Source organism: Hyla sarda, chromosome 8, assembly GCF_029499605.1.
Source record: "Hyla sarda isolate aHylSar1 chromosome 8, aHylSar1.hap1, whole genome shotgun sequence".
NCBI classification, from domain to species: domain Eukaryota; kingdom Metazoa; phylum Chordata; class Amphibia; order Anura; family Hylidae; genus Hyla; species Hyla sarda.
Window position 1 is genome coordinate 70,000,232 of NC_079196.1, and position 19,056 is coordinate 70,019,287.

At 40.0% G+C, this 19,056-nt stretch overlaps 1 protein-coding gene across 1 annotated transcript in view; it reads right to left on the reverse strand.

The window, feature by feature from the left end:
- LOC130284698 (putative uncharacterized protein DDB_G0286901) overlaps positions 1-19,056 on the reverse strand; it is a 29,606-nt gene that overhangs the window by 9,472 nt on the left and 1,078 nt on the right. Inside the window, exon 2 of the mRNA XM_056535341.1 lies at positions 1,847-1,876. The gene's annotated coding sequence lies outside the window, so the exon portion shown is untranslated. The remainder of the gene's footprint in view (positions 1-1,846; positions 1,877-19,056) is intronic.

Below are 19,056 nucleotides of genomic sequence, written 5' to 3' on the forward strand. Positions count from 1 at the left end.
TGAGACCACAATTTAAAAAGTAAAACAATGCTCAATGGGGCAAAACTACTAATGAAAAGTGGAGGTGCTAAAATAAAATTAAAATAAAAAACACTGAAGCAAAACATCACATGTAAATAAGGCTGGATTCACATTACAGAATCTCCGTCCCAGAAAAATTTGGGCCAGAGATTCAGAGGGTGCCCGGTGCCGGGACCAAGCAGACATTGCCAGTCCTCATAGATGGCAATAACTTTTGCTGAAAGTTCATCCTTTCACTGGAGAAATTGCAGCAGCAAAAAAAGTTTTACCACTGAAATTCCGCAGTGCTCACTGTGTAGTGGAACCCATTGACAGCTTCCCCGGAATTTGGAAGTTTAAACCGGAATTCCGCTTGGAAATTCGGAAGTGTTCCTGGCCTAAATACCAACATCCTACTCACAAGTAATATAGGCTTGTAACAATGTTATTCAAAGAGTGTGCCTCCAGCTGTTGCAAAACTACAACTCCCTGAGTTGTAGTTTTGCAACAGCTGGCGGCATACTGTTTGGAAAACACTGGCATGCAATAACAAATAAAGCCCCACAAAGTATAATACTAAACAAACAAACATTACTGTAAACAATTTAGAGTATTTAGAGATAGGAATGATGACAGACAAACAGGAATCATAGCTATTCGGCAAAAGCCAAGAAGAACTGGATAGATTTCTATATTACCTAGATTTCTATATTAAAAATGTTTAAAAATTGTACTTATCAGCTGCTGTATGCCCCAGAGGAGGTTGTGTAGTTCTTTCTAGTCTGTCCACAGTGCTCTCTGCTGACACCTCTGTCCGTGTTAGGAACTGTCCAGAATAGGAGCAAATCCCCATAGCAAACCTCTCCTGCTCTGGACAGTTCCCGAGACAGAGTTGGCAGCAGAGAACCCTGTGGTCAGACTGGAAAGAACTTCAAAACTTCCTCTGCAGCATACAGCAGCTGATAAGTACTGGAAGGATTAAGATTTTTTAACAGAAGTAATTTAATTATAATTTATTTTTTTGTTTTACTTTCTGGCACCAGTTTATTTAAAAACATTTGTTTTCCACCAGAGTACTTTAAAGTTTCATGACTTGTGTGCTTGCAAATATTTTAACCTGATGCCTTTCCTGATGTTATTACATAGGTTATATTAATATTTTATAAAGCTTTATTTACACATGGGGGGAATTAACTATTTTGCATAAGCCAAATTTTTGTGACATTTGACGGTTCCAATTAACTTAAAACAGAGTTGTGTGTCAATTTTATGTTTTAGCGACAATAAATGTATCGATTAGATGTATTGTAAATATTTATATAATTTCAAATTGGTTCTAAGATCAGACATTATTCATGTATACTGAGAAATGAAGCCAAAAAGTAAAAGAAAAGTAGTGCTATAAAAAAAAAAAAGTAGTGCTGTAGCTTTTCACATGCAATTTTAATGAAAAGACTTAGGTAAATTAGATTTTCGTTCAACCAACAGAGGTTATTCCATTAATTTTATAGATCTAAATATGTGATTTTCTAAAAAATTTCCTGCAAAGTAGCATCAAATATTCCTAACAATTCTCAAGCAAAAAATTTGTTTTTAGAATTAAATAAATGAAAATAAGATTGTTCAAGCAACTGCGTACAATAGTTTATAGTAAATACTTACCGTGAGGTTCAACTTCAGTAGATGTAGAGTGAGTGAATATTGGCTCAGAAAGAGCTCAGCTACTTTTATAGTAGTTGAAGGGCTGGGTGGAAACGTATGATGCATGGCACACAATGGGTATGGAATGGGGATGCCAATCTGTATATCAAATTATACTTAATCAACCTATAAATATTCCATTTACACGTGAAGACATTCTTTATTTCTGAGGCACCTATAAGACAATAATAGCTGTAAATAACCTGAAATAAAACTGTGACAGACAATGTGACAATTTACGAGACCGTGGTCAGCAGAAAGCTCTGTTAATATTATAATGGCTTCCTTTCTTAACAGAGATACAAGTAAGATGTATCTGATTTCAGATAAATCCCAACTTATTCCAAGTGTCAGTCAGGTTTTCAGTCAGGTTCCATCAGTCAGGTTTCAATGCTGAGACCTCCACCAAGCTCTAGATATATTTGGGAGAAGCAAGCAGCAGCGCTCAATCCGTATAAATGCCTTCAGCAGAAACATGGTGTAAAACACAGGAAAGGTCACACATTTTTGCAAAAATTTGAGGCAATGATTTCCAAAACCTCCTCAAAAAATCATTGATAGGGTCTCTCCAGAATGTGTGACATGTGAAAAGTTTTTTCAGCTTGCAATGTCCTGATCAGTTTTCCAGTCCCTGCCAACAAAAAGCATCAGTGTGATGTAGCCATCACTGTGGAATAAGTATTCTTTGGTAGTGGAAAGTTCTGAGTTTACACCACACATAGCGTTTCCCATGATTGAGGACAAAAAGTTTGTTTTTAGTCTAATCTGACCAGACAATTTTCTCTCATGTTTTTGGCGAGTCTGCCACATGCTGCCTGGGAAGCTCCAAATATGTTTTCTTAGGTTCCTCCTTACATAATGGGGTTTTTCTGTCACTTTTCTGGAGAGTATTGCTTATCTGCAGAGTATGGCTTATAAAAGTGCTATAGACAGATATTTTAGTGTTGGTCTTAGTTTCTTTGTTGAATCTCTAGTTAAAGGTGTTATCCTTCGGAAGAGGTGTGTTTTACTACTTTGTCCACTTAACAGTGTATAAAAAAAAACAAAAAAACTTTTATTATCCTCCAGTTCTCCAGTGGTTCATCCAGTGTCCCATACCGGTCCCAGGCTGCGCTCCTCTGCCTTTCAGAAATCGTGACACCCAGGCCCAAAGTATCACACTACTCCTCAGTCAATTACTGGCTGAGAAAAGACATCGCTGCAACCTGTGATTAAATGAGGGGCAGTGTGACACTCCGGGCCTTGTCACCACTCTGGGCACAGGTGTCCCGATTTCTGAGAGGAAGATGAGCGCAGCAGGTGACCAGAGTTTTTTTTATTTTTTTATTCACTGTTAAGTGGCCAAAGTTGTAAAAAAAAAACATGTGCTAGAAAACCCCTTTAATGCTCCCTTGCCTTGTATGTGCATGTTACTGAGTTACCTTCTCTTTACAGATTTGTTTTTGTGCAATATGTTTTCCATGGCATGTTCAAGCTTCCGAGTCTTTATGTTGCTTGCTTAGTGGTTAGACTCAGGATCCTTTCAGAACAGGTGGTTTTATACAAAAATCATGTGACATGTCATGTGACACTTAATGCACACAGCTGGAAATTATTTTACTCATTTTGTGGCTTCTCAGGTGGCTTGGTTGGGTCAGACTTTATTTAGCAGGAGGTGAATTTGTTAGCATTTAAAGTCTTTTTTTTATAAACAAAGTATTTTTTAATTCCACTGTAACACACTACACTGCTTTGACAGAGCTGGTCTTAAATATAAATTACAGTTAGTTATTAAACACAGAAAAAACACAAAAGGGGAGTGTCTATCTATCTTAATCTAAGACTTCACTTCTCTTAATACTTTATTGGACATTAAACTTTATCATTACAAGAGAAAGAAGTCAGATGCCGCCACGCATTAAAACTTTATATTTCTTGCAGGTATTAAAGCAGGATACAGCATAAAAACATGTGAAAACATGATGGTTAATGTGTTTCGGGTATGTCAACCCTTTAACGAAAACATTTTACAAAAATGTGTTAACCATCATGTTTTGACTACTTGGATCTTACTCTGTACCTTGTTTTAATACCTGCAGTGCCAGCATCTGATGTCTTTCTCCTGTTGAATGAATGTGGCCCCTACTACTGTCTACTTCTACCTTTGTACAGGTCACCTGTCTAACCCAGGAAGAAGTACAGGTCACCTGTCTAACCCAGGAAGAAGTACAATGCCACCTACAAAAAATCAAAATAGACAAATCACCAGGTCTGGATGGCATTCACCCTCGAGTTCTAAAGGAATTAAGGAATTACATGTTAGTTTGACCTCCGTTGTATGTAAATTGTTTGAGGGTTTTCTAAGTGATGCTATTTTGGAGTATATTGATAAAAAATAAATGTATGACACCATTTATGAGGGATTGGTCCTGTCAAACTAAGCTGATCAGCTTTTATGATGAGGTGAGCTCCAGACTGGATCAGGGGCAATCGCTGGATGTCAAATATCTGGATTTTTCCAAAGCATTTGATACGGTGCCACATAAAAGCTTGGTGCATAAAATGAGAATGCTCGGGCTGTGGGAGAAGTTGTGTAAGTGGGTAAGTAACTGGCTCAGTTATAGGAAACAGAGGGTGGTTATTAATGGTACTTATTCTGATTGGGTGACTGTTACTAGTTGGGTACCACAGGGGTCCGTCTTGGGTCCTGTACTATTTAATATATTTATTAATGACCTTGAAGAGGGGTTGAATAGTAAAGTAGCAATCTTGCAGATGATTCTAAACTTTGTAAAGCGGTAAACACAGTAGAGGACAGTGCACTGTTACAAATGGATCTGGATAGGTTGGAGGTTTGGACTGAGAAGTGACAGAAGAGGTTTAACACTGATAAATGTAAGGTAATGCACATGGGGAGAAAAAATCCGGGACGGGGTTATATATTAAATGGGAGAATATTTGGGACGACTGACATGGAAAAGGATTTAGGGGTCTTAGTTAATAGTAAACTTAGCTGTGGTAACCAGTGTGGGCAGCTGCTGCCAAGGCAAATAAAATCATGGGGTGCATCAATAGGAGCAAAGATGCCCACGACAAGGAAATAATTCTACCACTATACAAATCACTAGTCAGACCACACATAGAATACTGTGTACAGTACTGGGCACCAGTGTACAAGAAAGATATAGTGGAGCTGGAGAGGGTTTAAAGATGGGCAACAAGAGTAATACGGGGAATGGGAGGACTACAGTACCCAGAAAGATTCTCAGAATTGGGGTTATTTAGTTTAGAAAAAAGAAGTCTTAGGGGAGACCTAATAACTATGTATAAATATATCAGGGGGTCGTACAGAGATCTCTCCCATGATCAATTTATACCCAGGACTATATCTATGACAAGGGGGCATCCTCTATGTTTAGAGGAAAGAAGGTTTCTACACCATCACAGACAGGGGTTCTTTACTGTAAGAGCAGTGAGACTGTGGAATTCTCTCCCGGAGGAGGTGGTCATGGTGAACTCTGTAAAAAGGTTCAAAAGGGGTCTGGATGAATTTATGGAGAATAATAACATTGCTGGTTATGTATACTAGATATTTAGGGACAGGATGTTGATCCAGAGATTTATTCTGATGCCATATTTGGAGTTGGGAAGGAATTTTTACCTCTAGTATGAGGGTTTTTGCTTTCCCTGGATCAACTCAGTAGGGATTCATTAAGGATATAGGTTGAACTAGAGGGACTATGGTCTTTTTTCAACCATATGAACTATGTTACTATGTTACAAATGTTGCTTTATAAACACTTTGAAGTATCAGAATATCAGAGGTGAAAAGACTGCTGACGTTCACCTATACGTGTCACAAGAGATTCTGTCCAATTTTAATAAATAATTCTGCTATGGTAATTTTAGTTAACTGATTTTATGATAGAGCCGCCTTTAATAATTACTGTATTTACTACTGACTCACAATTTATAGATGATATTTGCATACCAAACTTTTATGAGGAATGAGAAGTTTTATTTTGGCTTACTTTTCTGAGTTTACATCTAAGAGAGAATAAAGCAATACCTTTAGTAGGGCGGGGACCTACCTACAGTGGGGAGAGAAAGGCATCTTCCTAAAGGGAGACCTACATACATGGGGGAACTAACTACAGTGGAATGGGAACCTACAGGATTATGTGAAGCCATGGAAGATGTACTGTGGCTGCTAGTTTTTTCTACTAACATAGAGTACACTACTACAAGATAAACTGTCATTCAACATCCACAAAAACACAGTCATACAATAGTCACAGAAATACTGTCAAACAATACCATTAGAACTGCTATACACAGCACTTAGGAAATAGTGTATACTGCAAAAAGATGCCTATAATGGTATACAATGTCCAGTTAAATTGTCTATACAGTATCCAAGGCTTCAAAACAATTAGATTTTTGTTGGCCTAACCCAGCCGATCATCTTCAGGGGTGTGGAAATTTTATAAAACTACTTGTCCACGGGACTAAAACGGAGCAAAAGCTACTTGTCCCTCATGACGATCCACTTGTCCTGGCCAATTTTCATTTTTACTCTCGTTTTTTTCTTTCTCGCCATAACTAACTACTATAATGATACCTTTTAATATTTTTCAGAACAAATGCTCCGAAACAAAAAAAAAAAAAATATTGGTGAAGTGAAATGAAAATAGTCAAAGATAATTTAGCAAATTTGGTGGTTTTTCTTTTCTACGCCATTTACCTTATGGTGGAGCTAACATGTTATTTTGATACTTAAGGCCGGCCTGATTACAGCAATACCAGATTTGTATAGTTTCCATACTTCAAGTATTTTTTAATTGCCATTTTCTGACCCCTGTAGCTTTTTTTTCGCATACGAGGCTGTATGAGGGCTCATTTTTTGTGCCATAATCATTTTTTTTTTGTATCGGTACCATTTTGGTATTGATGTAACTTTTTAATCGCCTTTAACTTTTTTTCTTGGATATTATAAAAATTGCAATTCTGTGGCTTGGTATTTTTTTTTCAAATATGTTTATTTTTATTATGTTTACATGTTTTTACATAGGAAAAGGGGGTGATTTGAACTTTTAATATGAAAGGGGTTAATGTGTGTCTTTTACACTTTTATTAAAAAATTTTTTTACACTTTATTAGTAGTGTTGAGCGGCATGGGTCATATTCGAATTTGCGATATTTCGCGAATATATGGACAAATATTCGTCATATATTCTCTAAATTTGTATATTCGTAATATTCACGCTTTATTTTCGCATATGCGAAAATTCGAGAAAATTAGCATATGCAAAAATTAACATATGCAAAAATTACCATAAGCAAAAATTCACACATGTGAAAATTAACACATGTGGAAATTAGCATATGCTAAAATTTCCATAAGAAAAAATTAGCATATGCCAAAATTCAGACGCCAGTCTCACACAGTAGTATTAGAGCCTTCTTTACACCACACAAGCTGGAAGCAGAGAGAGATGATCACTGTGATGTGTACTGTGAAAAAAAAAAAATACGAAAATTCGTTATTGCGAATATATAGTGCTATATTCGCGAATATTCATGAATTCGCGAATATGCGATATTCGCAAATAAAATTTGCTTTGCGAATATTCACGAGCAACACTATTTATTAGTCCCTTAGGAGACATTTAGAAGGAATCATCAGATTCCTCATACAGATCAATAGAGTTCTATTGAACTCCATTGATCTGTGTGCTCTGCGATCCATTGATACAGCTTAGTCCAGCCAGGCTCTATCAATGACAGAGCCACAGACACCAGGGAAGCAGAGGTAGGCCCCCTGGCTACCTCTATAGTGGGTCAACACTAAAAACATAAATGCTGCCAGTATTGCTGCAGAAATTGAAGGGATTTAGGTTAAGCCTGTTAGTGATCAGACCATATGCTGCATAGTGCATCAAATTGGTCTGCATGGTTGTCATCCCAGAAGGAAGGTTTTTCTAGAGATGAAGCACTGGAAATGCTGCAAACAGTTTTCTTAAGACAAGCCTAAGGACATGCAACCAAGTGAGGAGTATAAAGACAATTGTGTCATGCCTACAGTCAGGCATGGTGGTGGGAGTGTCATGGTCTGGGGCTGTATGAGTGCTGCTAGCACTGGGAAGCTACTGTTCATTAAGAGAACCATGAATGCCAACATGTACTGTGACATACTGATGCAGAACATGATCCCTTCCCTTTAAAGATTTGGCCACAGAGCAGTATTCCAACATAATAAGGACCCCAAACACACATTCAAAATGACCACTGTAAGGTAAAGGTGATGGAAATGCCAAGCATGTCTCTAGAACAAAACCCTATAAAGCATCTGTGGGGTATCCACAAAAGGAAGGTGGTGGAGCTCTAGGCCTCTAACATCCACCAGCTCCATAGTGTCATTAGGAAGGAGTAAAGAGGACTCCAGTGAAAATATGTTAGCTCTGATGAACTCTATGCCCATGAGGCTTAAATGGGGGCCCTACAAAATATTGACACTTTGGGGCCAATTTGTATGATTTGACTTATGGGGTGTACTTACATTTTCTGCCAAGGTTTAGATGTTAAACACTGTTATACAGGCAGCACACTCACTATGTCATTTCTTCAGTGTTGTCATGTGAAAAGATATAATAAAATATTGAAAAAATGTGAGGGGTGGACTGACTTATGTGAGATACTGTATGTGTAGTCACAGTGGCCCTCACTTACTATTGAAAACCGGACTGGTTTTGTCAGGTTTTTATTTTTATTTTTTTCTGTCGCACAATCTTTGCGACATGTCGCAGACATCGTGCAACAGTGTGTGACACCACTATCCACAAAAACCCGACACAGGTTTATGTAAACCCGAAAAAGGGGCATTTCCCAATAAATCTGACACTTTCACACTGATTTATCAACTTTCCCGTCCAGATTTTTCAGGTTTGAAGCTTTTCTCCCCCACTGCTCTAACTTGTTGCAAAATGACCATGGTCACTTGGTGTTGGTGTGTTAAAGACTAGAACAAACCTTTTATTTCATTTTCTTTGTGTTATGAGTGCATAATATATATGGCTGATTTTATTTTTAAAGTAGGGTTAAAAAAATAGACACCTCCATAAATATTATTTTTTTTTATTCCTTTTTTTTTGACTAATGAAAAAGCTCAAAAAAATAAAACAAAATATGCAAATTTATGTTAAACACAAGAGTCATAACATAATTTCTCATGTAATCTGCATAAACAAAAACATGCGTTGCCTATCAAGCTATGACGAGGAGACATGGTGTGACCACGTGTTAGAGAATGGCAGTGGGCGCAGGTAATCAAAGTGCCCTTTACAGGTTACTTATTCAAAAAAAATAAGATGTTACTCTTCCATAGAAAACCTTTTCTTTCTACCTTGAGAGCCCTCCTCAGGACCATCAGCCTCATCAAACTCCAAAATGTCATCAGTTACAACTTCCTCATTAGGGATTACTTCTGCCTGAGAAACACCCCCTCCGTGTATGGTCTGGGTATTTGACATATGTACGGAGGAACAGGAAGGCTGATTTTCATTTTCCATTACAGGTCCGTCATCCTGAGGGAAATGTCCGTTAAGGAAATTTGGTCTTTTCTACGTGACATAGCTGAGAAAACGGAGCTCCAAGATCACCTCACAATCTCTCGCGCTACAGACTGGGGAAATTCTTACTCCAAGAGAGCAAATGGGGCTACGACAAATATACGCGCGTGCGACAAATGAATGTGACAGAATAATAAATAACAGGAGAAAGCACAGAGTCAGGTTGGAATACACAGTACAAACACAACCCAACTTTCTAAGTAAATCAGGGCCAGTGTGTTATAGCTTGGTGTGTACAGTAGCATTTCATTGAGCACACACATAGATTAATAGCCAGACCTACTTGTTTATATAACGTGTTTAATTAGAAAATCCAGTTTTTAATTGTCTTGTGATTATTATACCAAGCTTTGTGACTTTGCCTTCTTTTGTAATAACAACGTGATTACTTTATAGCAATTAGGTATTAAAACAATGGGTTACTCTGTCAAACTTCTATAACTTAAAATTAGTTTTAGTGAATATTGCTTTATTTTATACATAATTTGCTGTCTGTAAGGTTCTTTAGTATCTGTGTTTATTAGCACTCAATAAAGTTGTCTTAATATGAACACTGTAGCTTTTGCTGCTCCATTTTAAGGATTGTTACTAGATATAATTTGCAAAAATATTTGATGAAAATTGGGAAAGTAGCCACGGGTCCCGGCCGTTGTTAGAGTTGGATGGTAAAGGTACGCCCTCTGTCCCCAACAGGTAAAAAAAAATTCGCAAAACTTTTTAACCAAATTAGTATGTTTAAAATCCTTCTATTTTGATGACCTTAACTTTTAATTTTTTCCGTATAAATGGCTTTATGAGAGCTCATTTTTTGCGCCATGATCTGTGCTTTTTATTGATACCATTTTTGTGTATATAAAACTTTTATAAATTTGCAATATTGCACTTTTTTTTTTTACGTTCACGCCGTTCACCGTACGGGATCAATAATATTATATTTTAATACTTCGGAAATTTACGCATGCGGCGATACCAAATATGCGAATAAATTATTTTTTTTACACTTTATGGGGGTAAAATGGGAAAAAAGGACATTTTACATTTTTATTGGGGAGGGGATTTTTCTAATTTTTTTTAAAACTTTTTTTACTTTTATTTTTACACTTTAATAGTCCCCTAAGGGGACTATTTATAGCAATCCTTTGATTGCTAATACTGTTCAGTGCTATGCAGTCTGCTAGACCAGAGCAGAAGACCCGTGGAAGGCAGGGGGCAATCCGATTATCCATATTTCTGACCGCACTCCCGCAGATGCCCTGATCTATATTGATCACGGCATCTGAGGGGTTAATGGCAGACATCGGCGCAATCGCGGATGTCGACCATTACTGGGGGGTCCCTGGCTGCAATCAGCAGCCAGGAACAGCCGCGCATGATCCGAGCATTGCTAAGTACCGCAGCACCAGGACATAACCCCTTGGTTGTTAAGGGGTTAAACTCCATTTACTGTGGTCCATGCTCTGTCAAGGATGCCTTAAAGTGAAGCCTTAAAGTGTGAGTGACTACCGCTGTGCTATTTTGCAGAGTTGGTGTAAATCCCCTTCTCAGCACTGACTCCCAAGGAGTTCTGTCTGTTTATTAGAAAATCACATTAGTTTTTACATTTGACAAAATGAGGAGGTTTAGTTATTACATCAAAATCATCATGTTACATTTTTATTGGTTGTTTGAGTATTGCATCTGTGTACAGGGCCGCCGTCAGGGGGGAACAGCCAGTACTCCTGTAAAGGGCCCGGGCTCCCAGGGGTGCCCGGGTCCCCGCTGCACCCCTGTGCAACAGCTGCAGAACAGAAGGGGCACTGGAGTCTGAGTGGAGATCCACCGCTGCCAGCACCATTTTCCTTCATTTTATTGTTTTAAAACATTAAGCCTGCTGGCCCTTTAATAACAGTGCAGGGGCCGTGGCCGCACTGACTCTCTGGGAGAAAGCAGGGAAACATGCTCCTCCCCCTGCTCCGTTGCGTGCAGCCCTATTGGTGGAGATGTTGGGTGCTTTTCTTCTTGCTCCACAGCATATTCTGTGCTGTGCTGCCCGTAACATGAAGCCTTCCCCTGCACATTGCTGGGGCCACCCATAAGAGTAAGTTACTGTCTGAAGGGGTAAAGGAGCATGTTACAGTTTGGGAGTCAGTGGGAGGTAAAAGGGCACTATTTCAGTGTTTCCCAACCATTGTTCCCCCAGCTGCAAAACTACAACTCTTTTGACTTTGTGGGCATGCTGGGAGTTGTAGTATTGCAACAGCTGTAAGCACCCTGGTTGGGGAACACTTATTTATCTATCTATCTATTTCATATATGCAGTATCTATTTATCTAACAGAAACCATAAGAACAGCACAGCTACTAAGAGTAAAAAAGAAAAAATGAAGGTGCCTGCAGATATATGAGCCCTGGTTAGAGGCTTAAATCATCAAGAAAATCCAAGAAATCTGCAGCACACAGAAGTTCAGTGCAAATAGCAAGGTGTTTATTCCATTTCCGGTGCAAAAAAGGGCTACGTTTCAGCAGTCTCACGCAGCCATTTTCAAGCATGCTTGAAAATGGCTGCGTGAGGCTGTTGAAACGTAGCACTTTTTTTGCACTGGAAATGGAATAAACACCTTGCTATTTGCACTAAACTTCTGTGTGCTGCAGATTTCTTGGATTTTCTTGATGATTTAAGCCTCTAACCAGGGCTCATATATCTGCAGGCACCTTCATATTTTCTTTTTTTACTCTTAGTAGCTGTGCTGTTCTTCTGGTTTCTGGTATCTATCTATCCATCTATCTATCTATCTCATATCTATCTATCTCATATCTATCTATCTATCTATCTATCTCATATCTATCTATCTATCTCATATCTATCTATCTCATATCTATCTCATATCTATCTATCTAACATCTATCTCATATCTATCTATCTATCTCCTATCTATCTCATATATATCCATATATTCATCTCATATCTATCTATCTATCTATCTCATATCTAGCTATCCATCTCATATCTATCTAATATCTATCTATATATCTATCTATCAAATCTACCTATCTATCTCATATCTATCTATCTAGCTCATATCTATCTATTTATCTATCTCATATCTATCTAATATCTTTATATCTATCTATCTTATATCCAGGGGCAGAATGACAGGTCAGGCACCTGGGCACAGCCTGAGGCCTGGGACTAAGGGAGGCCCACAGCTGCCCGCTGGCTTTTTTTTTTTTAAACTACCTTCAGCCTACTTAGACGGCGGTCCAGAAAGGGGGCCTGCCACCAGCCCCTAACCCCAATCTAAGCCCTCCTCCTTCTCACAAAAAGCACAGGGGAGGCCACTATCTACTGGGGGCACTATCTACTTGTGGTGTCGCAGTATTATTCTCCCTTGTGTGCTGGTATTATTGGTAATATTGGTATCAGTATAAGGGATTTGGTCAGTAACAGTATGATGGTGATATGTATGGTGATGATATTCCTCCTTGTATAATGGTATTATTGGTAATAATTGTCCCAGTATACAGGATTTGGTCAGTAACAGTATGGCGGTAATATGTATGGTAATATTTTTTCCTTCCTTCCTCACTGAATTAAAGGGCTCGTGATTTTCTTGTCCTGTCTTTTAAAATATTTTTTTTCATAGACAATGTTGAAGATAGTGGGTGGACCCTGGGGGATGGACTCTAGGGGGCGGGCCACGGGGGTTAGGGGCCCAAGCCTTGAACTTTGTAAGGGGCCCCAGAATTTCTGATGGCAGCCCTGTCTGTGTACATTAGCATATCTAGCATCCATTTCATTTCTTTCTTGGCAAAAGTTCTTCTACCGGGAAATTTCAGAATTCTCTGTCCGTGAAATATTTTGTCTTTTGACTTCGTAACTTGGTCCTCCTGACGTCATCTCAAGGTCTCCATCTTAGTCACGAGCAAATTGCAAGCTGATTTATGGGTTAAGGGTAGCTAACAAATATCTTTCTCCAGCATCAGCAATGGCACATCAGTATTAATATATTGATCAGTCATCAGAAACATAAGGATCATCCTTATCAACTCCAGGGCATCTAACATGGCGGATCCACATGTGAGGACACATGTGAGGCTCCTGAAGTGCACACTGTTGAGAAACCTGAGGAGGACATCAGTGACATGTTGACACAATTAGATGATGATAAAGCCCATCGCACTTGGGAGCCAGGTGCAGAAGGGGCTTCATCATCATCAGGAAAGGAGGGTGGCAGGTTGCCCATGAGGCAGCAGTTGAGCCAGCAAGGTGGTAGAATGGTTGGGAGTCAGCATGGTGGCAGCAGTGGGAAGTCTGGAGACAAACGTGCCCGGGATAGACCACCTGCTTCTCGGCAGCCTACCTGCCCGGGAGGTGGTCGAACAGGGGTCCCTGGAGTCAGCGGCAGTAGCAGTCAGTCAGTGCGGACTATTGGGGGGGAAATCAGCAACTCTGCGGTGTGGCAGTTTTTCAGCCAGAGGATGTTAACGTGGCCACATGCAATTTAAAAAAATATCTTTAATCTTTTCAATTTTGAGGCCCTTTGGTCTGGTCAGGCTGCCACCACCTCCAGGCTGTGTCATTCTGTCACCATATGGTCTCCTCTTACTTCTGCCACCTCCAGGCTTGGTCATTCTGCCATATTTTGGTCTCCTCATGCTGGTGCCACCTCCAGGCTGTGTCATTGTGCCCCCATGTGGTCTCCTCATGCTCCTGGGACATTGCATACATTTTTTATGGTAATCTTTTTAAAATCTTCAATTTAAATTTAAAAATATATCTTTAATCTTTTCAATTGTGAGGCCGTGTGGTCTCCTCATGCTGCTGTTACCACCTCCAGGATTGGTCATTCTGCCACTATAGGGCCTTTTTATGCTCCTACCACCTCCAGGCTGTGTCATAGTGCCGCTATGTGGTCTCCTGCTGGTACCTTAGATAAAAATTTTAAATAATAAATAATTTTATTTAGAATTTTAATAAAAATGCCCCTCCAGTATACCATGTGTGCTGGGCATGGCGGTGTCAGGCTGTTCTTCACATGGTTTGCCTTGGCGAATGAAGTCACACAGGGGAGGAACTGCTAAAAGTCATTCATCAAGAAATCGAATCATGGCTTACTCCACGAAAACTGGAAATGGGAACCATGGTGACATCTTGTCTGTGCTGCTTCAAGGAAGCCTGAGCCATGCACACTAAATGACACACGTGTTCAATCTGGTTGCTGCAGTGTCAGAACGGTATCCCGCAACATAGTCTGATTTGGGATTTTCCACACGTTTGAATTCCACCCTCCATATGTTGGACCGAATGTACGAACAGAGAAAAGCCATCACGATTTCTTGATGATCCAAGCGGATAGGGGTACTCCCCTGTGTAACTTGAATGAAAACCAGTGGCAGCTCATACGTGACACCTGGTGTTTGCTCGGGCCCTTTGAGGAAGCCACATTATTAATAAGTCGCCAGGATTAGGGGATGAGCGACGTCATTCCACTGCTTCATATCCTACAACACGTGTTGGAAATGATCAGGCCCGTCGCTAAAGGACGCCCCAAGCAAAGCCGGAGCTTGTTGTGCTTCCTAGAAGGCTGCAGCCGCCCCAGCGCTCTATAGAGAGCCTCAGGCGGCTGCAGCACTCCTGGTCACCTCCCAAGTTCTTCCCCTTCCCTGTAGTGTGGCCGAGCTCCTCTTCTTCCTGGCTGTCAGTCTGGCCGGGCACAGGAACAGGAGATTCAGTTTCCTGTTCCTGGCCGGACTGACAGGAGTGCTCACTTCCTTTCAGTCCGGCAGGGAACAGGAAACTGAATCTCCTGTACCACGCTGATAAAAAATTACATGAGGCCCTCCATGTCTATTTTGCTTGGGGCTCCCAAATTCCTTCAAACGGCACGGGAAACAATGGCTGGTGCCTACATCTTGAGGACACATGAGTCCTTTGGGGGCTGAACTGTAGGAGGAGAGGGAGGGGGACAGTGGAGCATAGGCAAGGTTTTGTGAAATGGGTGGTTTTGTATAGTCATCTGACAGGAGAGGAGGAGCAGGCTGTGGAGCTACAGGGTGATGAGGAAGGCAAGACAGAGGACCTAGACGCACCGTAGCCATGTGGTCTCCTCATGCTGCTGGCACATTAAGTAAAAAAAAATTATGTTAAACTATTTGAAATCTTCAATTTAGATTTAAAAAATATCTTTAATCTTTTTGATTATGAGGTCCTATGTTCTCGTCAGGCTGTTTCCACCTCCAGGCTGGGTTGTCACCATATGGTCTCCTTGTGCTGTTGGCACCTTAAATTAAACTTTTAACATTTTAAAGAGTAGCTATCATTAACTAAACTTTCCCCAAACCCCCTCCCCATCTGTCCCTGACACTAACTACCTCTATCCCGTTATTTATTTTTATCTAAAACCCCTTTAAAAAAGACTTACAAAACCACTGATAATCTCCCTCGATCTAGGGCTCCACGCAAGATCTCACCCCATGGTGTCAAAATGATCACAAGAATAGTGAGCAAAAATCCCAGAACCACACGGGGGGGGGGGGGGGAACCTAGTGAATAACCTGCGGAGAGCTGGGACCAAAGTAACAATGGCTACCATCAGTAACTCAGAACGCCTCCAGGGACTCAAATCATGCAGTGCCATATGCATCCTCCTTAGCCAGTACATGTCTGGGCCCATCTGAAGGTTGATAGCGAGCATTTGGATGATCCAGAAGAGTATTAGGAGAATGTCATATGGTCAGATGAAACCACATAGAACTTTTTGGTAAAAACTCAAATCATTGTGTTTGGAGGAGAAAGAATGCTGAGTTGCATCCAAAGAACACCATACCTACTGTGAAGCATGGGGGTGAAAACATCATGTTTTGGGGCTGTTTTTCTGCAAAGGGACAGGACGACTGATCCGTGTAAAGGAAAGAATGAATGGTGTCATGTATCGTGAGATTTTTTTGTGAAAACCTTCCTTCCATCAGCAAGGGCATTGAAGATTAAATGTGGCTTTCAGCATGACAATGATCCCAAACACACTGCCCGGCAACGAAAGAGTGGCTTTGTAAGAAGCATTTCAAGGTCCTGGAGTGGCCTAGCCAGTCTCCAGATCTCAACCCCATAGAAAACCATTGGAGGGAGTTGAAAGTCTGTATTGCCCAGTGACAGCCCCAAATCATCAGTGCTCTAGAGGAGATCTGCATGGAGGAATGGGTCAAAATACCAGCAACAGTGAGTGAAAGCCTTGTGAAGACTAAGGCCCCTTTCACACTACAAAAATTAATCCGTAATGAACGTCCGTCATAAAAATCTTGAAAATCGGCCGTTAAACAGGCGTTGGAAAGTCCCTAAAAATTTTTCCAATAGCCATTTTAACCTGTTATCGCCCGTTATTAATAACGTCCATTATTTTGTGACGGGCAATAGTAACGGAAGAAATAGTGCATGCACTATTTTTCCCGTTACTATCGCCCGTCACAAAATAACGTCCATTATTGATAATGGGCGATAACGGGTTAAAACGGCCATTGGAAAAATCCCATAGACTGTAATGGGATTTTCTAAAGGCCATTTAACTGCCGATTTCCATGGTTTTTATAATGGGCGTTTATAACGGAGGTATTTTTATAGTGTGAAAGCAGCCTAACAGAAAACGTTTGACCTCTGTCATTGCCAACAAAGGTTATATAACAAAGTGTTGGTTGAGATGAACTTTTGTTATTGACCAAATACTTATTTTCCACCATAATTTGCTAATAAATTATTTAACACCCGTACATCCTATGTCCTTTCCCTTTCTATAATGCAGGGCCACAGTGGGTTGGGCCCGGCCTCCAACAATGTGCGGTGCCGCGCGCTATTAACCCTGTAGACGCAGCGTTCAAACTTGAATGTCACGTCTAAAGTGAAAGTAAACCAATGCCAGTAAGCTCAGGGAGCTGTTCGGGATCGCCACATCCCGAACAGCTGTAGGACAGCAGGAGGTTCCCCTTCCTTCTGTTGTCCAATCGCTGAATGACTGCTCATTGCATGAGATCCAGGCATGAACAGTCAAGTGGCAGAATCATTGATCAATGGCTTCCTATGAGAAACCATTGTTCAGTGTAAAAGATCACTGTGTGCAGTGTTATAGCCCCCTATGGGAGCTATAACATTGCAAAAAAAAGTGGAAAAAAAAAGTTAATAAAGATCATTTAACCCCTTCCCTAATAAAAGTTTGAATCACCCCCCTTTTCCCGTTTAAAAAAAAAACTGTGTAAATAAAAATAAACATATATGGTATCGCTGCATGCGGATATGTCTGAATTATAAAAATATATAGTTAATTAAACTGCACGGTCAATGGCGTATGCGCAAAAAAAATTCAAAATAGTGTATTTTTGTTAACTTTTTATATCATGAAAAAATTAATAAAAAGCGATCAAAAAGTCTGATCAATACAAAATTGGTATCGCTAAAAACTTCAGATCACGGCACAAAAAGTGAGACCTCATATCACCCCGTAAGCAGAAAAATAAAAAAGTTATAGGGGCCAAATATGACAATTTTAAACGTATACATTTTCCTGCATGTAGTTTTTTCCAGAAGTATGACAAAATCCAACCTATATAAGTAGGGTATTATTTTAATCGTCTGGACCTATAGAATAAAATAAGATGCAATTTTTAGCAAAAAAAAATTACTGTGTAGAAACGGAAGCCCCCAAAATTTACAAAATTGTGTTTTTTCTTCAATTTTGTCGCACAATGATTTTTTTTTCCGTTTTGTCGTAGATTTTTGGGTAAAATGACTGATGTCATTACAAAGTAGAATTGGTGGCGCAAAAATTAAGCCATCAGTTGGACCAGCATCAGTTTAGGCTGCTTTCACACTATAAAAATTAATCCGTAATGAATGTCCGTCATAAAAATCTTGAAAATCGGCCGATTAACGGCCGTTAGAAAATCCCTAACTACTGTTAGAAAATCCCATTATAGTCTATGGGATTTTTCTAATAGCCGTTTTAACCTGTTATCGACCGTTATTAAAAACGGTCTTTATTTTGTGATGGACGAATGAACGGAAGAAATAGTGCATGCACTATTTCTCCCATTACTATCGCCCGTCACAGAATAACAGCCGTTATTAATAATGGGTGATAACGGGTAAAAATGGGTATTAGAAAAATCCCATAGACTATAATGGGATTTTCTAACGGACGTTTAACGGTCGATTTTCAAGTTTTTTATGAAGGACGTTCATTATGGATGAATTTTTATAGTGTGAAAGCAGCCTACGATGAATGTGTAGGCCAGATACCAAGATAGATAGATAGAAAAAACGCATCCACATACATATTTATCTGGTGTCAGGATGCCATTGTGGTACTTGTGACCGTTTGCAGGCATCCTCCATTGTATGCAATTTTTGCTGGGGATCGCCCTTAGCAACTGTTTACAAGTGCAGGACCTCCGCCCCGCTTAGTGCTTATACTAATGAACCCTTTTATCTTGCTGGGTAGCATTAGGGTTTCACCTGTGAGGCCTGCTATAAATGAACCAGCCAGGGTGGGGCTTGTAGCTTGTCTACTCCCTCCCATTGTATGTGTGCTTAGATTCACACTGGAGGTGACTGAGGAGCAATCTGCAAGTCGGACCTATGGCTGCCGTAAATTGGTTCCTGGTTTTATTTATCTGGCCAGGTAGGTTAGTTGATAGGACGCGCACCATTTGAGAAACCTTGGCGTGGTGTGCGGGCTCAAGTGTGTCCTTCATATAAGGATATACTGGCTAATGTCTCAATTTTA